The sequence below is a fragment of the Chionomys nivalis genome, chromosome 7 (genome assembly GCF_950005125.1).
Source record: "Chionomys nivalis chromosome 7, mChiNiv1.1, whole genome shotgun sequence".
Classification (NCBI taxonomy): domain Eukaryota; kingdom Metazoa; phylum Chordata; class Mammalia; order Rodentia; family Cricetidae; genus Chionomys; species Chionomys nivalis.
In genome coordinates, this window is record NC_080092.1 from 83,200,816 (window position 1) to 83,225,971 (window position 25,156).

The 25,156-nt window shown below is 48.7% G+C and overlaps 1 protein-coding gene across 2 annotated transcripts in view; it reads right to left on the reverse strand.

Annotated features, from left to right (window-relative positions):
• Positions 1 to 20,727, reverse strand: part of Map3k14 (mitogen-activated protein kinase kinase kinase 14) — a 47,423-nt gene extending 26,696 nt beyond the window's left edge. The window contains exon 1 of one of the 2 annotated variants that reach the window (XM_057776697.1): positions 20,652 to 20,727. The gene's annotated coding sequence lies outside the window, so the exon portion shown is untranslated. Of the gene's footprint in view, positions 1 to 4,744; positions 4,796 to 20,651 lie in introns of those variants that run through there. The other variant, XM_057776696.1, reaches the window with a different exon arrangement.
• Positions 20,728 to 25,156: the final 4,429 nt, after the last annotated feature.

The window sequence follows — 25,156 nt, forward strand, 5'->3', positions numbered from 1 at the left end:
GCGCCAAGAAGAGCTGGGCCAGTGAACGAGGAAGAGGGTGTCCCTGAGCTGCACTCTGCTCGGAAAGCCCACCTCTACCTGGTGTAGAAAGCTCACCTTGAGCTAGCACTCTTAGAAGCTGCGGGCACTCAGCCAACCAGTACCTTTCTTTCATGTAGCTGGGCAGCAGGCCAGGGGCCCTGTCGCCCCCATCCCCAAGCACACACGACAAACGCCAGGCTGCTCTCCCTGGGGAGAAGTTGAGGTTGTGGCCTCCCGTGTACTCTCCAGTGACTCATCCCCAGCCTAGCAGGCAGAATGACAAGGAGGCCATTGAGAAGCTGACCCAGCAGATGGCAGCTGGCCCTGAGAATGGCACAGGGAGCACGGGCTGACCCCCACCCTCCCAGCGGAGGACAGTTTAAGGCAGCAGCAGTGGAACTTCTCCTGCAGTTGGCTGTCCTGGGCCACATGACCATGACTCAGCCCCTCACTGACAGCCTCCAGGTCGCTGGCTGATGGCAGCTCTCCCACAAATATGGACAGGCCTGCTTCCTCTCTCCTCCCCCACCTCTATGTGGGTCTGGTCCATAACACGCAGATCAGTATCAATGTCAGGACCGTAGCTAGGTGCTCTTCCCATCCCTAGGCTTTTGGTACTGGCTTGCCCTTAGCCCCCACCTCTTGGCCTAAATGGGGGCTAAATGAGGTCAAGGCTCTACTTCATCTCTCAACCCACCCCCTCCTCAGCTCCACCACAGCCTCCAATGCATGCAGCCGCCTGCTAGCTTCACTGTATGGAAGCCAAGGATGACAGCAAAGGCAGAGTCCCACCCAGGGCCAGCACAGAGAAAAGGCAGGGTTCACCCAGCACTCTTTCAGGTCCGGTGCACACATCCAACCTGATCTCCTCTTGCAGTGCCTCGATCAGGCTGTAGGAATCTAGGGGCGGAAGTAGCTGGGGTGCTACCAGATCAACCCTAGGCTCTGTCTGTAAGAGCACTTCTAGGTTTGGGCTCAAGGATGTCTGGGAGCCACAGGAGCAAGACAGTTTGCATTTTTCCAGGGATGGGGTCATGGCGCTTGCCTAAGTGTATACCATGGCCCAGGAGGTTGTTCATGTCTCCCAGGTCAGGGCTAGGGTCGCATGCCTGATTCTGCTTTTGGCCTCCCTCTAGAGAGTTCTCCAGTGCAGGAATTTCCAACCAGAAAGTCTGGAGCTGTGCCAGATGACTTCTTAAAATGCACATATCCTAGATCTGCTGAAGAGCAGTGGCACTGGGCCTAGAATACGCTCTCCTTTCAGTGCTGGCGTCCGAAATCGGCCTCACACACGCCAGACAAGTGCTCTGTCACTGAGGTACATGATGCTCCCAGGCCTTTGTAAGAAGACAGTTTTGGGGGACTGCCAAGCCTGAGAACTTGAGTTTGATCCCTGGAACCCACAGAGTAGAGAAAAGAGAAACGACTTCCACAGGTTGTCCTTTAACCTCAACTTGTGCGCCATAGCGTGTACACACACACACACACACACACACACACACACACACACACAATATAAACAGAAGAAAAGAAATCCTTTTATTTTTAAGATGGTCAAGGGTCTTGAAATTGGCAGTCCTCCTGTCTTAGCTTCCTGAGCAGCCACCAGGCACCAACCTTGACTGGCTAGAGTCTGAACCTTTAAAAAGAAATGAAGTGACTTTATCTTCATGCACGTGGGGAGCTAGGAGGGTCTAAAGGGCAGTCATATCTACTGAAGCTGGGGTCAGAGGTGGCTGTGTGCCACCTGACATGGGAGCGGAGACCCATGCCCTCCACTGCTGAGCCGCCATCTTTCCTACCCAGAACCTGTACTGTTATTTTTATATGTAGGGATGTCTTGCCTCCACGCACGTCTCTGCACCACTGTGTCACCTGGTGCCTGTGCAGGCCTGAAGAAGCATCCGGTCCCTGGAACTAGAGTTACAGACGGTTGTGAGCCACCATCTGAGCGCTGGGCATTAGAACTGCCTTCTCCAGAGGAGCAGCCTGCGCCTTAACCATGAAGCCATCTCTTTTGCCTCCTAGATTCTCTACTCCTGACAAGCCTTTTGGTACCAGGTCTGCCATTTGACCCCTCTCCATACTAATCTATACTAGCCACCAGGAATGTGTGTTTGTTTACAGTTAATTACAATGACAGAAGCTGTAAATACAGCTCCTCAGGTACACTGGTTACGGCAATGGAGAGCTCAGATGGAAAACACATCTGTTTCCAGGATTCTGGGAGAGAAATAAGAGTTAGGCCAAATGAGTCTCTGACTCATTAAAGGGTACAATAGTAGTATCTTGAATGTTGGCCTTCAGAGTAAACAGCCTTTCTAAAATGTATCATTTCACTTCCCTCTTTTAGCAGGTCCATTTACCCTGAGAACACCAGGCTGGGAAACAGAAGTTACGGCTTCTAGCTTTATTTAAAAAAAAAAAAAAAAAGGCATTAGGGCCATTTTTGTCAAATGAAATCACACCTCATCACCATATAAGAGCTAGAAACATTCATATCAGAAACAGCTGTCCTGGCTGATGGCAGTGGCCAGAGGCCCACCCACTCAGCCTTCTTCCCCTCAGCTGAGGACCTCTGTAGAACCCCAGGTCACTAAGAAGAGACTTGGAGCCAATGGCCTCAGGTTCCTCCTAATTCCCAGAACAGGCCGGTCAGTAGGGCTGGCTGACTCCAATTCAGAACAATAACAACAGCGGCTAATATCTGCTAAGCACCTAGCATTATTTAACCTTCCTTTCAGCAGTGAAGTGAGAAGTTCCCAGCCTAGGTTACACAGCTAGAGGTGTGCTGGACTTGGTCCCTGCACCTGGAGCCTGTGCTCTGACCTCGAATGGTTTCTCAGACTTCTATCAGGAAGTCAGAGTCCTGACTTTCAGGAATCTTCAGAGTAGACAGAGGGAGAGAACACAACGGCCACGGCTAGTCTGGCCAACAGGAGATGCCAAGTGCATGTTCGTCCCTTTGCCCTTTACTAGGCTGTGACCACTGAGTCACCCACACGTCCATGCTTCCGCGTCACATAAACGAGGTGTCCACAGTCTCACCTAAGGAATTCCATATTCACTTCACCAGAGGGAAATCAAAACCGTTGAGGCCACCCCGACAACGTTCACTGAAGGATCCGAGCAAATCTCTCTCAATTTCATCTGGGAATAAGAGTGTGTCCTTCTCTGAATGCCCAGAGGGATAAGCAGCAGAAGTGGAGTGGCCCAACTTCCTTAACAAGACATTGGCTGACACCAGTGCCACCCTAATGCTTCCTCTTTTCTGCCTGTAGTTGGCCTAGCTGGCAGGCCACACCAATAAAGCGTCACCCTAACAAGAGGGAGGGCTTGTGAAGCAAGGGAGCGCCCAGGGCGAGTGCCTGGGAGGGAGCTGCCCTTGCAAACAGCTATTTGACCAGTTGTGCCCTAGGTCCCCACACCTGCTTCATTCTGGTTCCCCTTCCTGCCGTGTTTGCCTCCCCATGCCTGCCCTGGGACCTAGCCAGCCAGAATGGTCCCTTTGCTCAAAGCAGTTGGGCAGCCATGGGCAAATCTGCTTCTCCTGCTTCCTCGCCATGCTCCTCTCTCTGTGGGGCACTTGCCCAGACCTGCCCTATCTTTTTCTCCTCAGGAGAAGCCAGTTATGGTGGCCTCCTGATAGTGTCCACTCAGCTAAGGAGATGCAGGGGCTGACGCGGCTCACACGGGTCTGAGTGTGGTGATGGTTCTGCACTGTTCATGCGCCTCACAGTTACAAGGCTGATGTTCTTATTCCCACTTGACATATGAGGAAACTAAGGCTTGATTTGGACAACTAGAGAACCTGACATGGACTTAGAACTCAAACATTACCCAGGAAGCGGCCCACTTCCCTGGCGCTCAAGGATCATCGGCTCTTGTTAAATCCAGGAACTGACAGGTATTAACTGGCTACAAGGCTAGTACAATTTCTATTTTGTATTTGGGGTACGCTCAGCCCCTGTAGGCAAGAAGCACAAGAATGAAGAATTGGGGAGCGGGTGTCTGGTCTGTCACTAAGTGCTGAACCAGCAAGTCAGACTTCCAAGCCAAGGGCTCAACCAGCAAATCAGACTTCCAAGCCAAGGGCTCTGCCACATGCTGCCGGGTGTTATAGTTTTTAAGTTGATGAGTTTTAATAGGTCATTTGTTTAAAAATCTATACACAACACGTATGCACATAAACAAGAATTGCAGGTAACATACTACTATCTTTACTTAAAGAGCCACTGAAGGGCGTGCTCTGGAAAGAAGAGAAGTACGGAAGAGGGGCATGGAATGTAAGAAGTAGCAGCAGGCAGGCACAGGAATCGATGCAATGTGTTGTTGGTCAACTCAACGAACAATTGTGTGTTGAAAAAAATCAGTCAAGGGGCTGGGGAGATGCTCAGTGGTTAAGAGCACTGACCACTCTTCCAGAGGGCCTGAACTCAGCTTCCAGCAGCCACAAAGTGGTTACAACCATCTGTAACTTCAGTTCAGGGGATCTGATACACTCCTCCCACCTCCGAGGACACTACGCACATATGTAGTGCAAAGACACACACAGGCAAAACACTCAGACATATAAAGTAAAATATTACATCTAAAATGGAAGAAAAATAAAACCTGGTATTTTGGGGGAAATTTTACTTGTGAAAATGTATAAATTTTATTAAAATTACAATTATGTATGCACATTAAAGCTTAAGAATAACTTCCATAAGAACAGAGATACCTGTGGGGCAGTAGTGATGCACACCTTTAATCCCAGCACGTGAGAGGTGGACGCTGGTGAATCTCTGAGTCCTAGGCCAGTCTGGTCTACAGAGCGAGTTCCAGGAGAGCCAGGGCTGTTACACAGAGAAACTGTCTCAAAACAAACAAACAAACAAACAAACAAACAGAACAGAGATACCACCAGAGCTTCCAAACCCAAAGGGTAAAGAAGGTGGAAAACTTTGCCACTGTAACAGGAAGCAAGGGAATGGAGAAAAAGGAAGCCAGGGTACTAAAATATAAATAATGCAAGTTAAAGAAGCAGAAATAAAAATGTTAATCTATCATTAATTTTAATACACACAAATATTTTAAAAACATATAATCCTGTTTAAACCTCTTCAGTGCTGGGTCTACACAGGAGGCCAAGAGGTTATACTCAGCTCAGAGGATTTTAAAGAAGACCATCATTATATACATGTATGAAAAAAAAAAACCCACAGGGAGATGCTAACAAAAGAAACAAGACACCATCTTATAGAAGAACTGAAAAGATTTGGAAAACAGATGCTAATCTAAACCATGTGAGTTGGGCTTGGTGGTGCACGCCTTTAATCCCAGCACTCAGTAGGCAGAGGCAGGTGGGTTTCTGTGAGTTTGAGGCCAGCCTGGTCTACAAGAGCTAGTTCCAGGACAGGCTCCAAAGCTACAGAGAAACCCTGTCTCGAAAACAAAACAAAAAATACCAACCTTTCAAACAAAACAAAACAAACCCCAAAACCAAAACCAACCAACCAAACAAACAAAAACCCCCAAAATCATGTGGTTCTCATATCAGACAGAGTGCTCAGAGCGCATAGGCACAAGAGTCTCTCACAGACCCCACTGAAGAGTCTTAGAGCCAGAGACTGGAGGCAGAGAAGGCTTTTGATGAATAAGGTCTCTGTCGGTAAGTCCTGTCTTCCTGTAGTGCTGTGAAGGCCCTGGGCACACAGAGTGGGTCTGCTGGGTACCCTGGCCTGGGTGCTATGATGACAATGAGGAAAACGGCACAGTTGTTGAAGGGGCTCACAGTAGCTGGGGTAACAGATAAGTTGTCAGAGAAGGATGTCGTAAAGCAGAGGAGGTCTAGGACACAGACACAGAGGCCATGCAGTGGGGCGGGCACACAGGGAAACCCGGAGCAGCTGCAGGAGAAGCTGCAGCGGGAGAGGCTTCCTATGGGTGAACAAGAACTGCTCAAGGGAAGGGAGACACAGGCGGGAGGGCTAGGGAGGTGCCAGCTGGTGAGCTTGCAGCCATGTGCCGGAGGACTTGAGCGTGAGCCTCAGGTCCTAGCGAGAGACTCAAACACTAAGGTGGGGCTCATAGGTGGGGCTGCTTGCCACTGAGGCAGACAGTAGAAGGAGAGAATTGGCTCCGAGTTGCCCTCTGACCATCACACCCACTCTGTGGCCTAAGGAAATAAAAATACAATAAAAAGTAATAGGTGTGGGTGACTCTTGAGGAACAATACCTGAACTCAGGCCTCCTCATAGACAAGCACACACACTGCAAACACACACACACACACACACACACACACACACACACACACACACACACGGTACTCCAGCCGAGGAGGGCCCGGGAAGATGTGATCCAGAGGGGAGTCTCTGTAGGAATCACTACCGCTTTAAGGAACTGGTGGGTAAGCTGAAGCCACAGCGGCAGTTGGTGAGATTGGAGATGAAGGTCGGGGATCATGAAAATGAAGCTGGTCCTCCTATACCCCAAGACCTAATTCCCAGGAGAGTGAGGCTATAACCCTCCATTCCCTCACATTCATGGGGATAGAGCTATAGGAGGAGGACCCTGGGGGCAGGGAGCAGACAGTAGCTGCTAGGCGACTATTGTTGGTAAAAGTTACAGGGCTCTGGAAAGGTTTGCTGAATTCTTTCCCAAAGGATATGGGAGCAGGTGGCCACTAGCTAGGGGGAGGCAGCACGCCAAGTACTGTACTTGGGCACTCTAAGCGTCAATGAACTGAAAGGATCTTGACCTCCCCCCCCCCCTTGGCCAGCCTGAAGCCTGCTCCCTGGAGGGAGATTTCTTTTGTGCATTTCCCATTAATGAAGATATGAAATGTGAAGGTTCATTAATCATTAACATTTTACAGATCGATAATATACAAAAGAAATCTCACATGCCCACAACTATTCAGTCTTACTGCCAACTCCACAAAGACAATGGCAGGGCTAAGAAATTTGTGGGATAAAGCTTATTATAGTCCTCCAGTCCCCACCACAGGTTTGGCAGCCCTGGCTGGCCCGGGGCCCGAGGAAACACCAACACCCTTAAAGGTCCTCAGGATGCTAAGGGCAACCACCCGTATCTATTCTATTAGTGTAGGTCTTAGCCACTTCCACCCTCTCCCTGACCTCGGCCCATCCCCACTGGGCTGAGCTCATCATAAAACATCACATCCTTTAGACAACTTCAGCCTGAAAGACGTCGGCCGGCTCTGCAGTGCTTATGGGTCCAGGCCCAAGCCTGTGGTCTATAATCTATCTGAACACCTAAACACACAGGGTGTGGCTCTGGCTGCTGTCCCTCCCCAACCTTCTAGCTACTGAGCTCTACAGGTCTCCCAGTGGGCCTTGCTGTGTGGGCCACCTGACACTTCCTGCTTGTCCTGTACAGATTAAGCTGAGGCCTTCCCCATCCAGGAAGTTGCTGACAAGCCACAGCACCCCAGTCTCTTTCTTCCTCTTCACTTTGACCTTTAAACACACCCCCATTCACTTTTACTCATCCATGCAATAACACAGTTGAAAGCACCGGGGACAGTAACGTGTTAGACAACAGCTACTTTTATGCAGCTATCACTTAGAAATGCAGTCTTGATAGGGAACAACTAGAAATACAGAAAGAGATGCACAACTGACGCTGCTCAGTGTTTCCATAGCAACAAAAACCCCGAACGAAATCGATATGGGGAATTATTAAATCACAGCACATCCATTAAAATGTTTATAAAAATTAACAATATGAACAAATATCACTGGAGACAATGTTAAAGAAAAAGTATATAGAAGTCTATGCAAACTCTGGCCCTGAATAGTACTTATCTTGTGTGGTTGTCTTTTTTTTTTTTTCTTAACTTTAAGTGTATGGGTGTTTTGTCTGCATGTATGTCTGTTCACCTTGTGCATGCCTGGCACTCGCAAATGCCTGAAAAGGTTGTTGGATCCCCTGGAATTGGTAGTACAGACAATTGTGAGTCGCCATGTGGGTGCTGGGAACCAAACCCAGGTCCTCTGTAAGAGCAGCCAGTGCTTTTAACTGCTGAGCCATCTCTCTGGTCCCTTCTATAGTAGGTCAACATCTATAAAAACATAGACATAGAGACTCTGTCTTAAAACAAAAACAAACAAAAAAATCCAGACACCAGCAGACAAAACAGAGGTTCTTTTCTTGTCAGACTTATTAATGTCTTAGTATTTTTAAATATTTTTATAATTTTCTCACATTTTCTTTAGTGAGTTATTCTATTTTATAGACAGCAATTTCAAGTGATTAAACACAGACATACATACAGACAGACACACACACAGAGAGACAGAGAGAGAGGGAAAGAGAGAGAGAGAGAGAGAGAGAGAGAGAGAGAGAGAGAATACCATAGGAAGTTTAAGTCTTCCCCACCCTTCTGCATCCTTCGGAGGATGGGCTTTACCCATCCCTCTCATATTCCTCACTGATGTCCTCTGTAGTACATTACTTTCATAATGAAGACAAGCGATAACCAAAAAGGATCTCTCGGTAGGGGACAAGAATTGCAGAGGCATGGCATGTATGCATGTTTGGGAGTGGTACCTGGTAAACTTAAGATGACCCCAAACATGCAGACACAAAGGTGCATACCAAACCGCTGGCCACTCAAAGAAACAGAAGGCTGGAGAGGAGAGCACCTTGCTCTGAGTTTTGGTTTTTATTTCTCTCTCTTTATAGTCTCCCTGGGGACTGCAAGTTTTAATAGTTGTGACTCAGGAAGAAAGAGATAGCCATTACATACTACACACACACACACACACACACACACACACACACACACACACACGGGACTTCTGCAGTGTTACAGACGATCCACCCAATCTTCTATGGATGAATTGTGTTTCCAGATTCTCACTTAGAAGTGGTACCACAAAAGCCCATCCTTGTTCAATTTTTTTTTTTTTTTGTACAGCTGGGAAATAATTCTGAGTGGCACATTCCTGGGACTGGAATTTCTGGATGACCCTCTGTTAGTGGGCTCATTCTTTTTTTCCTGGTTCAGGGTGTCAGGGAAACAGGAGGTTTTCACACATCCTAGTTATTTGCTTAAGGTAATACCCTTATCCTCAAGGGATTTCTAAGCCAGCCAGGGAGAAAATGGATAGATGGATTACGTGCCATTTATTCTATATTTATTTAAATGATAAATGAGTCCTAAATTGATCTTAGATTCAGAAAGGCCTTTGGCAGTCATTTATTCCAACACATGACTTACTAATTAATGTTGGAGAAGGGCCATTCACACAAAGACAAGGATGGAAGAGCCGAGTGAGAATCACCGGCCTTTCACATTCTGAGCCGTAGGTAGGGGCAAGTCATTCAAGCAGAGACCTGGTATCTCGCCTGCGAAAGAGACATTCTCAAACCACAGACAGGTTTTAATGGATGACTGACTGCAAAGAACAATGCTTAATTTATACAGTTCAGGGCCCGGCATGTGACTCGTATTCCACGAGTGGGGCTTGCAGAGGGATGGATGAAACTTGTGATGAAGTCTTCTCCCTGACTAGAAATGCACACTGTCCCAAAGGGCTTTGCCTGTGCTGAGCTAGTACCCACCTCAGTCTCTGGTCAGCAGCACTAATGTCAGCAGAACCTCTCAAACAGATACTTAAGGGAGGCGGAAAAAGAGAACTCAGAACACAGGGGCAGACCCATCAGTAAATAAAGGACCATATCCGAGGGTGGCCCCAAAGAGCCCTCTGTCTCCACTGGCAAGGTCTCAGCACGGAATGGACTGAGGAATGACCTAGTGACACCTGATGACCTCAGTAGAAGGGCTGGGATTAGTTGTCTTGCTGTATCTTTGGGTATTTTCAACATCTGTTGTCATCTGCATACATGTAATTATGTTCTGATTCATGTAAACAGAAATTCATGCTAGCAGCTATTACTGATCGTCATGTATTGTGTGATGCATGCATTATTTCTTAAATCCTTACAACTCTGTATGCAAGACATTAATATTATATCCTTCATTTTTATTATTTTCATATTTATTTGAGATAGGTCTGGCTATGTATCCTAGTTGGCCTGGAACTTGCAATTCTTCTGCCTCTGCTTCTTGAGAGCTAGGGTTACACGTATGAGTCACCATGTCTGGCTACACAACGCCCTTCATATAGAGGATGAAATTGAGTGTCTGGAGGTCATTTGTTTGATGTCACATTGCAGGGAAGGGTCAGCAGTAGGATATACATGAAGGACTTGTATGCTGAAGCCCACTCAGCCATGGTACTGAATCTCTTATGCCATGATCCGAGCTTTCAAAGGTGGTGCTGAAATACAGAAGCTGCTACAATCCACAGATCTGTTAGTGACACACCCAGGGATTGACCCGGGAGGAAGCATCTCAATGGCCAAGCATGAACAGACAGCCTATGTTATAGAAAAGGAGCGGAGAGCAGAAACTCCAAGGTGGAATTGTGGCAGGCCTTTGTTCCTTGGCCAAGGGATGAGAATCTCATCCTGGAATGAGTCTATAACCGAGTCCAAATTGGCTATTTCTTTGATAAAGTCTAGTTTTGGGCTTCTTGATTCCAGGTCACTAGTTTGTTTGCTTTGTAGCAAAGCCTTGAGCACCACCATCCACGCCAACACATGGCCAATACTTTGTCTCTAGACCCCAGAGACTGGGCACTTAACAAGCCTTAAAAAAAAGAAAAGCGTTACAATGCCATTTTACGTGGAACTTGCAAAAACTTTGCACTAAGAAAGTCAACACTAGCCAGAAGGTGACGGCACACGCCTTAATCCCAGCACTCAGGTGACAGAGGCAGGTGGATCTCTGTGAGTTCGAGGCCAATCTGATCTACAGAGTGAGTTCCAGGACAGTCAAGGCTACACAGAGAAACCCTGTCTCAAAAAAAAAAAAAAACCCAGAAAAACTACACACACATATACACACACGCATGCACACGCACACACACGCACGCACACACATAAACACACCAAAATAAACAACCAACCAACACCAAATAGAAAAGATGCCAGAGAAGGCACCTCTGGGCCACAGAGGCCATTCTGGAATCAGTAATGCAGGAACTTCACTTTATACAATAAACAGTAAGAATATTTTTTATATATTATGCAAAAGCATTATAAGTGTCCTTTAAATATGCATTTGAGGATATTTCCTTTAACTAGGATTTCTCATAAAATGAGGATTGAAGTATACACCATTCAACAGTTTCCAAAGATTACAGTGTTACCCCACTGCCTCACACTAACTCACCCCACAGTCTCTCCCTCTTTTTCTTGTTCTCTTTTGCTTTTTTTTTTTTGGTTTTTCGAGACAGGGTTTCTCTGTGGCTTTGGAGCCTGTCCTGGAACTAGCTCTTGTAGACCAGGCTGGTCTCGAACTCACAGAGATTCACCTGCCTCTGCCTCCCAAGTGCTGGGATTAAAGGCGTGCGCCACCACCGCCTGGCCTCTTTTGCTTTTTTTGAAATGAGGTCTTGGTATGTAGCCCAGGCTGGCCTTGAACTCATAATCATCTTCTCAACATCCTGAGTGGTGGAATTACAAGTGTGAGTCACCACACTGTGTCAATCCTGTTTTTCTGATAAATCAAAATGCATTTCAGGTTCTTGCCAAGTCTTAAAGTCATCATTATAAGTAACAATTCTGTTGTAAACTATGAACCCCTCCCCTCTCTTTCTCTCTCTCTCAATCTTTTGGACTGATTTATAGCAAGGAGCTATCCCTTAGACATAGCCAATCCTGCTGAAATACAACCATTACCCTCCTTTCTGGGTTTATATATGTGATTTTTACAGGTGGGGCTGGTTTCAGGCCTTAGTGAATAAAAGAAAGCCAGGTTCAGTGTCTCTGTAAGGGAGGAGGCTTCGAGTTCATTGTAGTCACTGGTGGCTGGTTCTGAAATTGAGGAACTGATTTGAGGAACTTCAGAATAAACAAGAAACCCAAACAACGTGGCTTTCTGCAGAAGACTTCCAAAGTAGGGGGATGGGGGTGTGTTGAAGGAGACACATGGTCTGTTCTGTGGAGCCCTGACCATGACCTAGTTTTAGATGCTGTCCTACATAATCTTTGACAACCTATCCTGAGTGATCAGCTGGAGACACGAGTGCCAGGGATGCATCAGACATGCCCACTTACACTAACAGGTCATGTCTTTGCTCTCTCCTGCAGTGGGCGATGTGGGAGATGACAGGTAGGTTCTCAAGAGGTTCTTCAGCAAAGGGAGGGAAACTGGGGAAAGCCTATGGCTGGTCTTCCTCAGACCAACAGGGCCTAACAGGAATATAGATCTGCATCCTGCACTTCCATTTGATGACAAATATCTACTCTATCCAGTGGGTACCATTTTCCAAGTGCTGGACTGGCCAGTGGAAATATGATGGTGATCAAGCCAAACAAGAGTTTTCCTTTCTCATGTCCCTGACAGACCATCTTGGCATACTGACCCTAGTCGTCAGAAGGCTTGACATGGGCCAGGCCTTGAGCAGTCTGCACATGATTTGGGCCTACATGGCACCAAGCACTGTGTGCTCCTGAGCTTAAGTATGTTGGAGCACCTTTGTACCACCAGGGCCATTATGTTTGAACATGTATACTGAAGACTCCAGAGTGCGAGCAAGCTCCGCTTCCAAGGTGAGAAGCAGGAAAGGGTTCTAGGAGGAGTGAGATTAGACACCAGCAGGCTGGGGGGGGGGGCTCCTCCTATAGGGGAGCTCTCTGTGGGACAGTCAACACTGGCTCAAGCTGCAGCACGTCTCCTTGGGCACCCACTTTCCCTCTATGGCGAGTTCTTCGGCGGAAGTGCCCCGGTTCCACTTGCTTTTAACAACAGATGCTCAATGCTGTATGATCCAATAAAGCCATCATAAGATGAAAACACTGTCGAGTAAAATGTGTGGGCTGTGCCTAATGCCATAGCTTACTGATCATTACAGATGAAAAACGCAGCACTTTGCAGTATTGGCTATGTTCCCTCATGACAGTGATGCCGACAGGGAGCTGTGACCCATAGCCAGTGCCCAGCCTCACCATGGTCTTGTATTACTTAACACCAGCCCAGAAAGAGATCAAGTTAAAAATCTGGAGAATTTTCTAGTGGATACCAATTGCTTCTGCATCATAAGGTCAGGAAACTGTAAGTTGGACCATCGTCAGTGGGACATGGATGTGTTCTACCTAACTGAGCTTGGCAGTTAACACTCTTTACAAATATCACTTGAGTGAAAGAACAGACAGTTGTGGCAGCACATGCCTGTAATCCCAGCATCCAAGAGGCAGAGGCAGAGGCAGGAGGGTGACTGCAAAGTCAAGGCTAGCCTGGTCTATACAGTGAATTATGGGCTCGCCAGGAGTGCATAGTGAGACCTTGTCTATAAAACAAAAAAGGAAGCAAAAAGGGCCAGCATGATGGTTCAGCAGGTAAAGGCACTTGTCACACAAATCTGTGGCCTGAGTTTGATCCTAGAATCCAGGTAACAAGGAAGAAGGACAGAACCAACTTCACAGGGTTGTCCTCTGACCTCCATGTGTGCACTGTGGCATAATTACCCCATCCCTCATCTATACATACAGACACACACATTAGTAAAATTAAAAAAAAATTAACAAAATAGATGAGGGCCATAGACTCCGAGAGCTTGCCTGGGTTGGTATATGTGTGTTCACACTCATATAAGCTCAAGGTAAGCTCAAGGGGACGGCGTCTGGTGGCTGCAGAAGCGGAGCACGGTGATGACTGTATTCTGATTGATCCCTGTAGGAAAACCTGCAAGCTAGATGCTGAACCTCTCCTCTCAACCTCTTCCCTAAATACTGAGCTGGTGACCCATTTATTTCCGATTGAGAAGACGAGCCTACTGGCCCTGCGATCCAAATAGTATCTATCTGGGCTGACCTGTACATGCACCCTACACAGGGATGGATGGTGCACAGACCCCTCTCTTACATTTCTGTCTACAAAGCTATTCCTGCCACTCAAACCACAGGACATAACAGGTGCAACTTATGGGCTCGGGGAGCTGTTCCCCACATTCACTCCCCCAGGCAGAACACTCCTGGTATTGTCTTAACTGGCGATCACCCCCTCATTTGGGGTCAGCTAAACTCCTCTTTCCTTCTAAGTCTCCCAGCTATTCCTAATACCAACCGGAAGAGTCTAGTCAGTAAAGGGAAAGGCCAGGGTCACCAGAAGGATCAGCTAGAACAGCTCTTTGCACATACAATGGGCCATTACCCAGCTATGACATCATGCTTCGCCCTTCCTTAGAAGCCTCTCATGGAGAGGAGCCAGACAGGTCGGGCTGGGGTGACACCGGCTACTCAGGCTCTTCTGGCCACCTGTATGCCATGGGCAACACGCCACATATTTGGAGCAGAAAGACACAAATGCTCCTTGGTGTCCAGTGTTTTGGAACCTCACCATCAATCAATTGTCACTCAAGGCCCATGTTTAGGTAAGACACTGCTTGGGGACAATGAAAGTATCTTAAAGGTGGAGACATTATTTTCTTAACAACCCCGGCCTCCTTTCGACCACACGAACCTGATGGTAGAGGAGAAAGTCAGAGAGCTTTCTGTTTACTTTTTCTTAGAAGCAGAGCAGAAGCCACGCAGGTCCCATCATTCCCAGGGCCCAAGAGCTTGCAGGGAGCCTGAGAGTGGCGGCGCTCCTGTGGGGAACCGGGAGCTGTTTCACAAAATAAAAGTCCTACGCTAGGGTAGCTCCTGGGTCTAGCGGCAACAAGACACAGTGCAAAGAGCTAAAGCTCTGCCTCCAAGTAGCTGGATGGCCTCAGTCAACCTTTTGTAGAGGCGGGTACAATACTAATGCACATCTGCCCCACCCCCATGTGTGTATGTATGTGTGCACACCAGAGGGGTGACTGTCATGTCAGGGGTTTCCTCAATGGCTCTCCACTTTTTTCCCCCTTTTTCTCTTTCACTGAAACTGGAGCTTACTGATTGGCTAGACTGGCTGGCATGAGCTCCCAGGAGGCCCCTGGATCCTCTTGTCTTTACTCTCGAGCCTTAGCACTAGGATCACAGGGACACAATGCTGCACCTGACTTTTTAGGTAGGTGCTGAGTTCTGAACTCAGGAGGACTCTGTGACAGGGACACTTGCAAGGGATTATCAGTTCTACCGAGGCCCTGAACTGTCAAGTCCATCTTGTGGATGGTCCTGGACGTGCGGACTAACACTGAGTGCACTAGTCAAGGACACACTGAAGATCCTCTGATCATGGATGGCTCTCTGGAATGAGAGTCAGCAGAAGCTGTGACCACTGGAAAATGGGAGGGGAGGATGGTTCAGGTCTTTCCCCACTGTTTCTCTCTGGGCCCACACGCTGACCTGGTATATGGAGACTAAGGTGATCAGTTTCCTAACCCCAAGCTTCCTGAAGCCCAGGGAGCAACAGGCCTTCCTTCCCAACCGCTGGAGCTCTCGCGAGCCTCCAACTCAGGTGACTGAAAGGAAGGCAGAGGTGAAAAGGGCTCTCCCCAAATCTCTCATCTCTAAGTACAATCTGTATCTCTCTAACTCTCTGCCAAGGGATTTCCCAGCTCCTGCTGCCACGCTGAACTGTCACTGGACGTGAGCCATTTTCCACCCTCAAGGTGGCTGGGCTCAGGAGTGGTGACACTGCTGACCTGGGCTCTGTGCCCTGCCCATATGACCCACCAGGACATGGCTGTCAGTCAGCAAGCTTTAGGAGCCTCCCACTGGCTTCCCGCTCCCTGCTCCTAGCCCTTGGGCAGGAATGAAGGTGATCTTTGGCAGAGGGGTTTTCAACAAGGTCTGCTCAGGACTTCCTTTGCAACGGGGGCCGGGGGCGGAGGGGCACAAACGGCCTGTTACCTACACCCCTGCACAAGTCACTCACCTTCCAGAGAAAGCACTCCCCTCACCTAAAAAAAAGCTGTTTGAAAAACTGACTAAGGCACCTATCACATGCAGGCTGTGGGGCTGGCCAGTGACTGAGCAGGTCCAGATGCTCGCTCTGCTTTCACCTCCAGCCTTGAAGGCAAGTGCCACTCCGGACCTGCAGCTTTCATTTTCATCTGAGCAAGCTCCTCACGAGGCTTGACATCCGGTGATTTATTTTTTCTAAAAACTAGATTCGCTTTAGAAATGACTCTTCGCCTATCAAGACAGCTTCCCCAAGAGAAAACAAATGCAGTTTAGAGAGAATGTCAGTGGGGCGGGAGCCAGCATTTTTGTTTTGTATTAAGAGGGAGAAAAGAATTTAATTCCCTACCCCCCCAAAACCCTGTGGTATCTGAAGCAAAACCTGCACATTCTTGACTCTAGCTCCAGAGCCCCCAGACCTGGTTATAGAGATCAGACAGTTTTAAGAGAGAAGAGGTGGGTGCCATGTGCTGATGGAAACCATACTCCCCAGAAAACAAATGTTGCCTCCTTGTCTCCCAAACAAAGAACAAGCCCTCAGTGGTTTATATTCTATGAGTGCTGTCTTTCTCACCCCAAGTTAATGCTGAGACCCACTTAACCACAGGGAGGACATCGGGGAGCTCCCGGACAGGCCCAGTTCTGTTTGGACCAGAGTCCTGAGAGGCATGCAGGTAACCTTATATAGGATTTTGAACTCTGACCAGACAGATCCTAAGTCTTTTTGGGCTTCTCTGAAGTACAGTTAGGGCAGGGTGTATAGTAATCCTGGGGCACCAGGGGCTAGTGAGATGTCTCAGTGAATGAGTATGCCTGCAGCCCAGCCTGAAGACCTGAGTTTGCTCTCTGGAGCCACACGGAGGAAGGAGAGAAGTGACTCCTGCATACTGTCCTCTGATCGCTGTGATACACATGTGTGCACACACAATGATTATATATAACAATGTGTGGGAAAACTTGACACCTCACCCATCCAGGCTGGCTGAAAACAACAAGTGATCTGTCAGACACCCCAGTTTTCCTTCATATTGGCTTAGAGAAGTCAGATCTTACAAGGTAGCAATCGGCTGCTACGACTACTGTCACAGCGACCACGACAACCACCACCAGCAGTGACAGCCACTGTGCGCAGCCCAGCATACGCTCCTCTTGTATGCTCAAAGCCCATGAACATTTCTGATCCCATTTGAGATGAGGCACTCCATGCTCGAGGGTACACAGACAGACAGACACAGGCAGACCAGGCCCTGACTCAGGTCTGTCTGACAACATAAACTGCCACACAGATGTGGTGGCACTATGACAGGCTCTCCCACTGCGCAGACCGCTTGCGCCTTCTGCCTTAGTTTCTACATCTGGAAACCGAGCATAGGTACAGTTTTCATAATGACCAGTATCAACAGTCAGTAAACAGTGATAACAATTAAAAACCGTTATGATGGCTGAAGCCCTGGTTTAATTATGTTCAAAATTGACTTTCTGAGGAGAGCGACTTATCACTCACTTATACGAGTATCCTAAAATGATGAAGTGTATGTCAAGAAAAGTCAGTTTAGATTCTAGTCACGACACCAAATTCCTAAGGATTAGTGTCTGTTTTACTTAGTACTCATTTTAAAGATCTTTACCCTATACTGTGTATATATATAAAGGCTGTCTACCAAATTATTCCCTATGCACATAATTCCAAAGGATTTCTACCAGGGAGTTCAAGAAGAAAGACTCTAAGTCAGCAAGAGGCGAAGGGAGCCTCAATTTAAGCATGAATAAAAGAACGCACAGGCTTTGGAGGAAAACATCCTTAGTCCTGTCACTCAGGCAGTTTAGAGAAGCTCAGAATGCAGGCCCCTACCTCAATGCCCTGCACAGAACTGCCTATGCGCCCGCCTTCCTATGCTGCCCACCTTCCACCCAGTCTTCCCGCTCTGCCCCACAGCCGTCAGTCCTGCAGTCGGCACCCCCAAGTGAATGCAGGGTGCTCACACTTGAAGTGCTCACTCTACCCGGATGCTCACGCTTGAAATGCTCACCCTACCCTCACCCGACCCGTGAAGACACTCGCCTCCATTCCTTTCCCTTATTCGGGATCCTGGTGTGCAGAGGGCTGACTTATCCTTATAGCTCCTCAAATCCACTCTCCAAACCGCCCCGCTCCACACCCACTTCACGCTGGTGCCATCAAAAGTGCCCAGAGTGCCTAGATGCCTCCAGTTTAACTGAAAAACTAAAATGGGGGCAAACAGGAAGCATCACACACAACTGCGGTAGTGACTTATTAATCACGAAAGCAGAATTTTAGTTGCATTTTAACCTTTCGCCAGGAAAAAAAAAAGCACTGAGATGATGGAAGCCATCGGTGGAAATGTCTGCTGCCTGCATGGGAAGCAGGCTGACCTTTCACTTAGACTGAATTTGGTTCAGATTCCTTATTTCTTCCCAGAAAAAAACATCTGTCAAGCCACCCAGGATGAACCTGTGAGCTCTTTCCACGGCAGAAGCTGATGTTGGGAGAAGTCCATGTTCTGTCCACGGAGATGAGAGAGAGAGAGAAAAAAAAAAAGAACCTAAAAGTGACTTCAGAGGCCAAGGGGACAACATAAAACTCCAAAGAGGGGCACAATGGCCTAAACCAACAAGCCCAGATTTATGTTTTTATCTATGGTACACCCCTCCAGTCTCCTTCCAGCCTCTAGCTAATGATGAACCCTCTCCTTCACAGAAAACCCTTCTGGCAGTTGCCCGGGGTGGGGGGTGGGGGCCAGTCAGGGTGAGTCCTGTCCTCTCTCAAACAAACACTCCGATCTGATCACAAAGGAATCAGTGTTCATCAGGAGAACCAAAATGAGGAACCAAACCTCTATCTGCCGAGGCTGAACGGCAAAACCAGACGTTTTTGTTTAATAGACGAGAGTTCATTTGCCAGGGTCTCTGTGGTGCCAATCACACAAACTCTAACAGTTACCAGAGGCAACAAACAAACAAACCAACAAAACCCTACCTCAGAACGGCTCCTTCTACCCAGGAACAATCAGAAAATGACCACTTGGTACTGTTTAATTACACAGACTGCTGGGATATATTTCTGGGCATGTACAGCTGGGTACTTATTTCTAAAGTCAGACATATTAACTATTATTATGAGATCTTCTGAGAAATTCACCACCCTCTTCCAAATAAATCAGGATGTCTTCTTTTTTTTCTTTCCGGTGTTCTGAGACAAGATCTTGCTATGAAGTCCTCACTGCCTCCCAAGTCGCAGTAATCCTCCTGCCTTAGCCTCCCAAGTGATGGGATTACAGATGTGTGCCATCATGCCTAGTTTTCAAGATGTCTTAAAGGCATTAAAAAAAAAAAACTCAGAAAGCTGGCATCCATCCAAAGGAATTGCCTTTGACATCACTTCAGATACAAGAGAAAATCCACATACATCATAAGCAAGACAACAACCTTCAAAGCAACCTTTCATGTTAAGAGAAAAAAATATTACCCCAGATCTCCCCCTCTTTATCTATCTAGTTACCTTATGCAGTCTGAATTCAGAGACCTGAGAACTCATCCTCAGTCATGGCTTTGAGGCCTCAGACAAGGTATGTGCGCCTTCACGACCCAAACCTGGTTCAGGTACTCCACTTAACTGGATATTACTCCATCCATCTTACCACACCTACCACTGTCAGGGGAAAGGCACTCAGCAAACCCCTGCATGGCTGATGTCAGGATTCCCAATCTTTCAGAAAGCCCATGTTTCTAGCCATAGTGCCAGTGTTCCAAAGTTCACTCGACTTGGTGCCACGTTCATCATTTAGTTTCCTTCACTTTTAGAGACCTTAATCAAGTCACTAGTGTTCACTGTCTCCAATTAACAACAACAACAACAAAACCCCTGCCATTAATACACTGATTTTTGAAACCTTTCTTCACTCAGCCTCTCCTTTACAATCCATGGACACCACTATTCATCCTTTATTGCTGACAGCCATCTTTTAATCTCAACTTAAGGGGAAAAAACTTATTTTGAAGTTAATGAGCACGGGGGGAGAGAGAGACCTTTTCTGAAGCTAATAAACACGGAAGAGGCTCCGAAGCAGGTGGGAATCTCTGCCTCTGACAAATGTTTCTTTTTACTTGGTGACAGGTGGCTGCAAGCTGCCAGAGCTACTACGGTGAGCTTCCAAGATGGGACTAGTACATATAAACAGACACCAAAAGTCCCGAGTAGAACATAGAATCACACAGAAGGGTCAGGATCATCGAAGAGGAGCGATACTGTGGGCGACTAGCAGTGCCCCGCCGAGTAGCTAGGGCAGTCTCGGCTCCTTCTCCCAGCACAAGTGACCCCAAGCACTTCACAAGGAAAGGCAGAGCATTCTCCTTCTCTCAAGGGGGCACCTAGGAGCAGGGTCTGGTAGTGGGGCGGCTGAACTCGATGGCACGAATGTGGGGGAAGGGGAGGAAGGCAGTCCCCGCGCGCGATCCGGGCGAGCGTGTGACCCGTGGGTGCGCGGCCTGGAAGCTCCGGGCGAGCACAGCGTTGCGAGCGTGGCGCTGGTGGCGCGGCGCGTGCGAGCTGGTTAGACCGCAGACACCCGGCCACCCATCTCAGCCAGCCCTCGCGGAGAGCAAGGCCGCAACCCGGCCCCGGCCTGAGAAGCGCCCCGTCCCCGCCCGCTCAAGCCCTCAGCGCCCCGTTTTAGGTCTCGGGGCTATGCCCAGTCACCTACCGGCTGAGCGCCGTTCTCCTCAACCAAGCGAATGTGGCGCTTCGCCGACCAGCGATCGCTCGGGGGGCCCAGCTGCCCCTCCCAGGCCACGCCCCCAGTCTAGCCCCGCCCCGGGCCACGCCTCTCCCCGTGGCTGCAACTTTGCGAGCTTCCCGCCTCCTTTCTTTGGCCGCACCGCGACCCTTGATCCCTCCTACACCCACATGTAAGCCAATAAGGCGTCTCCTACCCTCCGGTCTGCACCCCACTCCCTAGCAGCGATTGGCCAGCGCGGTCTTTCCCAAAATGGACACTGTTTCCGGCCAGGGTTTCTAGAGGCGACGGCTGGGTGGACGGGCGGGCAGTAGGCGGAGGAGGCCTGGATGTTGGTGGAACCACACACATGCGCTCTCGGCTTCTGGCAAATCTTTTTACGGGTTGCATTCTTTTTGAGGTTACGGGAAGGAAGGGCGACTGTACGCATGCGTGGGCATTCCCGGCTTCGGCTTTGGTTACCTTGGAGATGGCAGGGCGCTCTCCCTCCAAGGTCTTGAATTCATCTTTGACGGTGTGCTTGTTTTCTGGGATCCTGGTGGAGCTAGAAAGACATTTATGGAACCCTTAGTGTGTGCCTGGTGCTGTAAGGTGTCCGACGATGAAGTTACCGTGCCTGCCTTCGAGAAGCGCGGGGGACCAAAGGTCTAGTGTTGAAACACAGGAGCGTGCAGATGTGCGGTTCAATCTCTTTCCACCCCAGGGGAAGCTGTGTGGTGTGAATGCTACGCACAGGATCCAACCTAGACTACAAAGCCAGAAAGACCTGGTGTTTGAAACGGTGTCCACAGTGCCCTTTTGATGGGGGCAAGAGGAAGTGTAGGGAATGTATGGATTTTTTTTTTCTTTTTTAGCTTCACTATTGAACTTTCTACTGTACAGCAAGCTTCTATTTAGTGGTAATAAGGAATCACTTTTTTTTTTTTTTTTTTTTTTTTTTTTTTTTTTTTTTTAGTTTCCAGAGTGAAAGATGTGTTGGGGCCGTAGGGTCTCCGCTAGGAGTTCTCACTGCAGATGCAGGGACTGGCTGTTGGTGGGAGTGGGCAGCCCCATCCAAGACTGCCTTGGGAAAAAAGGAACCTCTTGTCTGGAAAGATTTGAGCCAGGGCCAGGCCACTGTCTGCTTGTGACCACTTTGCAGACCTCTCTGCTTTCTGGAGATATGTCCAAGCAGACATCTGTTGTTGGACACAGGAAAGGCTATTCATTTAGACTGTGTGGAAATCCCACAATCTGGTCTGCATTCCGGAGACTGAGGCAGGAGGATGACAGGTTTGAGGCCAGTCTGGGCTGCATAGCCAGACTTCGGTTTGAAAACAAAAACAAACAGCCTACAACCCAAGAGTTTCCCCCACCCTCCGGCCAAAAATACGTTAGAGCAAGGCCTGCAATTGCTCACGGCCCTAGCCCATGCTGTCTTATTCTCGACCATGGCAAGCATGGCTCCTAGAAACATGTCAGGCTGTGGCTTCCACAGAGTCAAGACAGTCTCTGGGACATACTGGGCTCTTCCAGGGAGCAGCTGAGAGAGGTGGTAAGGCAAGAAAACAGCTGGACCGGGGGGCTTCTGAGAAGCTCCTGTCATCCCCGAGGTTTGGCAGTTCAGTGACTCAGAAGAGAGGCAGAGCTGGGCAGATGTACAGGTTGGTATCAGGTCTTGGGTGTCTGTCTTTTCCCTCCCACCACCTGCTTGCCTCTGGGCAAAGCACTTCTCAGGAAAGATGTGGGCAGCGGGCCCAGATTCTGCAGTCGCTCCCTGCAGGGCTGGCTCACTTTTGCCATCTCCCTCTCACCCTTCCTTCTTTAGGACGGCCAGTGTTTCTGGGCTCTACTAGTTCTTCTCGACCCCTCTGCGGTCCTGGTTCCCTTCCATGCATCTCCTATTCCGTCGAGGTGATTGGGTCTTTAACCCTACGGTGAGAAGTAAACCGTTGACTAGAAGATCTGCAGGAGGTCACCTTGCACAGGCGAGAACAAACCTAGCAAGGAGAGCACCGGGGAAAAGCAGGGCATCTCGACTGCAGCTGCTTTTCCCCTGTCTCTTCCCACAGTATGTGAGGTGAGATGCAAATGCCCCTCTCCCCTCTCGCAGTGGCCCCTGGGGTGTCTCTGAATCTCGAAATAGCCACCGTCCTAGGAGAGACTTGGGGCAGAACGGACTTCCTCCTGGTCTAGTAAGTCATAGTGGCCTGGCCAGGCTTCTAGCCCTGAGTCACTTGTGCGGCTTCAGCTCGGCTTTAAATAAAATAATTGACATTTACAGGGCGACTCACACCTGGGGCAGTGCTGGGTTCTCTGTACGCGGGGTTTTACATCCCATCTATTTCAGGTTTGGAAACACAAGGGTTAGACTATGCCAGGCCGAGAGCACAGCAGATCTATTTTGGGTCCAAACCGAGGGCCTTGCATACCCTAGGCAAGTACTCTACCATGGAGCTCCATTCCTGATCCTTTTTCTTTCTCTTTTCCCCTAGGTAAGGCCTCTGTGGCTGATAACTCCGTATTTAGCCCCGGCCAGCCTGGGCCTTCATGCTTTCTCCCCCCCAGTACCGAGACCACAGACCTGTGCGCTCTTCTCACGCTTACACCTCCCTAGGACAGAGATTACAAGCATGTGCTACTAGTCCCAGCGCCTCTGTTTTGTGTTTGTTTACGTTTCTCTTTTTAAAAAGTAATTCTTAAAGTCAGCATGCAAAGGAACGGATTGCATCATAGCATTTTTACATGTCTGTCATGACGCTTGGCTCTCACTTGTTCAGCCTCTGGCTTTTAAGAAGTTAAGGACATAAGCCAGCTAGGTGTAGTGGCGTATGACTTGAGATGGGAAGCAGGAGGATTAGGAGTTCAGTGCCATCTTCACCTACAGAGCGTGTTTGAGGCCAGCCTGGGCTACGTAAGACTCTGTCCTCAGTCAACCCACAGACGAAAGAATGTGAACCGGACACTAAGCGTGTGGTGTGCATAAGCTCACCGGATAACCTCAGTCTTGACATTTTGTATTGGCCAATTCACTGTCACCCATCAGGCAGCCCTGTCACCTTGTCATTGTAGGATGCTTAAGAGCATTCCTGACAGAGTCTGCTAGGTTAGGAGAACACGCTCCCCTCCCGCACCTTCTGTGACAATAGAAAGGACTCTGGATGTTGTTGACCCATGAGAAGCAGTTGTCCCTACTTGAGAATCCCTGTCGTGTTATTGCTGTCCTCATCCCGTGGCTGAACAAACTGAAGTCTGGAGAGAAGTGCCTTGCCCAGGGTCACTTTGTTGCACCAGCAGACCCAGGATCCACACCCCCTGCAGGCAGGACTCCCCAGAGACTTTGGGACTCGAGGAGCAAGTACCCCATCGGTTCTGTGGAATCGATGTAGTGGTGAGACAATACTGTCTTTGGGTCATTTGTCCTTTCCTGTTTGCCTTCGAGAAGGAAAACTGTCTTCTGGCCTTAGTACATTTACAATAGGAGGCCATGTCTAGTGAGAAGGTGTTAGGCAAATCACCTGGTTCCCATGGGTCTTGGGCACACATTCCTGTGAACACGAGTTCAGGTGAGGGCCGGCGTGAGGATGACTTGAGAGAGGACCTAGGCCTAGGGTCAGACATTCCAGAAGGAGAAGGCATTCTTCCTCCCACTAGGGACTTGCCTGCGCTGCAGCCATGATGTTATTGCTGGTCCCTAGTCTGGACCAATCCCATTCTCTGCCTTCAGTTCAGACATCTAGGTGGGGGATGGGAAAGCAGTGGAGGAAACAGAGACATAGCTACAGTCCCTCTTCTCCCGACTGTGACCTCATGTTGGTACCTTATAGTGGGACTGTTTACACCTGAGCACACCCCCAATCCAAACTAGTTGTTCCACGTTTCCCGGCACACTGCCCCTTTCCTCCTGCTAACCTCTGCCTGCTGGCCCATCTTATCATATCCTGGGGTGATGGAAGGGACACATGCCATAAACTACAGAACTGGTGGGAAAGAGAAGGTTTAAGATGAGAGGGAGAAGAGGTTTGAGTCTTGGCCAAGGATGGAACTGTATAAATGGGGGGTCTCTGATGGGCACTGGACAAAGATAACCTTACCAAAAGCAGGCCTGAACATACCTGCCTGAGACCCCCTCCCTGATCCCATCGAAGGGATTCCTGGCTTGACTGGTTTTCTTCTCAGTTCCTGATTGGTTTTTCCCTTCTAACTCTCCTCCCTCCCTCAGCATCCACAGCCCCTAAAGGCGTGGCTTGACCGTTAGCATGTTTGCCTAGCAGACATGGAGCCCTGGGTTCAGCCCTCAGCACCAGCACCACAGAAACCAGGAATGACAGCACGGCCTGCGACCCTAGCACTCAGAAAATAGAGATAAGAAGATCACAAGTTCAAGGTCATCCTTGGCTATATAGGAAGTTCAGGGCCAGATCCTGTCTCAAAATAAATAAATAAATAAATAAATAAATAAATAAATAAATAAATCCGTACCGTCTCTGACC